The following is a 3,275-nucleotide window of genomic DNA, read 5'->3' as shown; positions in this document are numbered from 1 at the left end:
CTCTACCACTTGAGCCACAGCACCACTTCCGGCTTTTTTTGCTTATGTGGTGCTGAGGAATCGAACCCATGGCCTCATGCATGCAAGGCAAGCGCTCTACCACTGAGCTACCTTGCAAGCCCTTGTTGTCTTTTTAAAGAGAGCAGTGTGTGTGGGGGCACATGGAGGGAAGTGGGGGGGCACATGGAGGGAAGGTGAACAAATGCAGCAATTATATCCAATATATACTATGTAAACAATGAACTATGCAACTTCTGGCCAGGACTGGGGAGGGGGTAGAAATGGAGAAGGGTCACATTATCTAAGAAGTACCCCCTTTTTTACCCTTAATTATATATATATATATATATATATATATATATAGAGAGAGAGAGAGAGAGAGAGAGAGAGAGAGAGAGAGAGTCTAACCTGGGTTAGACTCTATAATCTGTAATCATAGCTACTCAGGAGACTGAGATCTGACCATCTTGGTTCCAAGCCAGCCTGGGCAGGAAGTCTGTGAGAAACTTACCTCCAATTAACCACCAATAAGCTGAAAGTGAAGCTGTGGCTCAAGTGGTAGTATTGAGTAAAAAAGCTTAGGCACAGCACTCATGCTAAGTTCAAGCCAGTACCAGAACAACAAAAGAAAACAAAAAACAATTCCACTTGATCTAAGTATAAGAACCATTTACATTACTATATGCCAGTGTATTAGTCTGTTTGCTATCACTATAACAAAATACATGAGGCTAGGTACTTTGTTAATAGGTTTATTTAACTCAATTTTTGAAGCTCACAGTCCAAGATTGGGTGGTTCCACAGATTCAGATTCTGGTGAGGCCTCCTTGGTTTTGGCACATCATGGTGGATGGCTTCATGATGAGAGCTCATTGTGACAGAGATCACATGGTCAAACAGGAAGCCAGAGAACAGTAAGGAGTCAGATTTTTTTAAATTTAAATTTTTATTAGCAGAAATAAATTATACAAAGGTTATTTCATCATACTTACAGTTGCATACAATGTACTTTGTTTCAATTCATTGCATTTTTGTTACTTTTCGTTGTTGTTGTTATTGGGGCTTGAATTCAGGGTCTGGGCACTGTCCCTAAGCTTTTTTTGCTCAAGGCTAGCATTCTACCACGTTGAGTTACAGCTCCACTTTCAGTTTTTAGGTGATTAATTGGAGATAAGATGCTCAGAAAACCAGGATCCTCAGAACTCAGCCTCTGGAGTAGCTAGGATTACAGGCATGAAGCACCTGCTTGTTTTTTCTAATTCTAGGGATTAAAGCTGGTGCCTGTGTACAATAGACAATGGCTCTACCATTAAGCAACATTCACATCTTCTTTTTGAGATAAGGTTTTGCTGTGTAGCCTACGCTGATCCTTCTGGGATTGTAGACAAGCACTACTAAACCCAACTTTACCTTAATTTCTTTTTATCTTTCTTTCATTTTTTTTTTTTTTTGCTTATGTGGTGCTGAGGAATCGAACCCAGGGCCTCAGGCATGCAAGGCAAGCGCTCTACCACTGAGCCACCTTCCCAGCCCTCTTTTTATCTTTATCTTTCTTTTTGCCAGTCTTGGGGCTTGAACTCAGAGCCTGGGCACTATCCCTGAGCTTCTTTTGCTCAAGGCTTGCACGCTACCACTTCAGCCTCGGTGCCACATCTGGCTTTTTATTTGTCAGTTGTGGGGCTTGAACTCTGAGCTTGGCACTGTCCCTCAGCTCTTCAGCTAAAGGATAGCCCTCTACCATATGAGCCACAGTACCACTTCTGGTCTTCTGAGTGGTTTATTGGAGATAAGAGTCTCACGGACTTTTCTTGTCTGGGCTGGCTTTGAACCGTGATCCTCAGATCTCAGCCTCCTGAGTAGCTAAGATTACAGGTGTGAGCCACTGGTACCCAGCAATACATCCGGCTTTTTTGGGTAGTTTATTGGATAAGTCTCATGGAGTTTCCTGCCTGGGTTAGCTTCGAACCATGATCCTCAGATTTCAGACTCCTAAGTAACTAGTATTATTGGCACCTGGCGTACCTTAGTTTCTTTTTTTAAAAAATTAAATTAATTTTTATTTACTTTTTATTGTGAAAATACTGTACAGAGGGGTTACAATTACATGGGCAAGATAATGAGTACATTTCTTATCAAGCATTGTAGCCTCTTCCTTTGTTTCCCCTTCCCATCCTCCCTACCCCCCGCACCCCCACCCAACCTTAATCAGGAGTGCAAAAAATGTCGAATATTGCCAGGGATAAACCAATGGAAAAAGAAAAATGAAATAAAATAAGAAGAAAGAACTAGATACAGTACATTAGCAACATCAAGGTTGACAACTAAAAAAAAAAGACTTGTTTCCATGTCTTGGCATTCATTTCAATTAGCATCATTTTGTATGGTCATATGTACATAGCTCTTGAGCTATTATAAATCTTTGTTAGTACTAAACTAGGTTTATATTAATTATTAGAAATGAAGGAAACCACAGAGCCTATGTTTCTTTGGGTCTGGCTTAATGATTTTTTTCCAAGTCTTTCCATTGCCTTTCTGACAGAAGCACAAAATTCCATCTTGTATATGCATTGGGAGAATGGAAGGGAAATAAAATGCTGAAAGAAGTACAAAAGATGACCCATTGCAACAATGATACTCACAGGACACTAAGTCAGAAATGAACTTTACAACTTCGTTGGGGGAGGAGGGGTGGGGGAGAGTAGGGATAGTGGGAGAACAATGGAGTGGGTAACAATGATCAAGGAGAAATGTATCTTACCTATGTAAATGTAACTGCTCTGTACAGCATCTTTACAACAAAATTGAAAATAAATATAATTTAATGCAAAAAATATCAAATATAAAATGTTATGTGCATGTGTACTTTCTTTTTTCTGGAAGAGGATTCAAAGCTCTTATTTTATGATGTGTGTGGAAGGTTCTAGGGCTTGAACTCAGGGCCTAGGCATTGTTCCTTAGCTTTTTTGCTCAAGGCTGGCGCTCCACACCTCCACTTCCAGCTTTTCTGGTGGTTAGTTGGACATAATCTCACAGACTTTTCTGCCCAGGCTGGCTTAGGATTCACAATCCTCAGATCTTAGCCTCTTGAGTAGCTAGAATTCCAGACATGAACCACTAGTGCCCCAGTAAGATACATATTTTTTTTGGGGGGGGGTTCCGGTCGTGGGGCCTGAACTCTGGGCCTGGGTGCTGTCCCTCAGCTCTTCAGCTCCAGGCTAGCGCTCTACCACTTGAGCCACAGCGCCACTTCCGGCTTTTTTCTTTTTGCTTATGTG

The sequence above is a fragment of the Dipodomys ordii genome, unplaced genomic scaffold (assembly GCF_000151885.1).
Source record: "Dipodomys ordii isolate 6190 unplaced genomic scaffold, Dord_2.0 Scaffold142, whole genome shotgun sequence".
Lineage (NCBI taxonomy): Eukaryota > Metazoa > Chordata > Mammalia > Rodentia > Heteromyidae > Dipodomys > Dipodomys ordii.
This window is presented reverse-complemented; position numbering follows the sequence as displayed.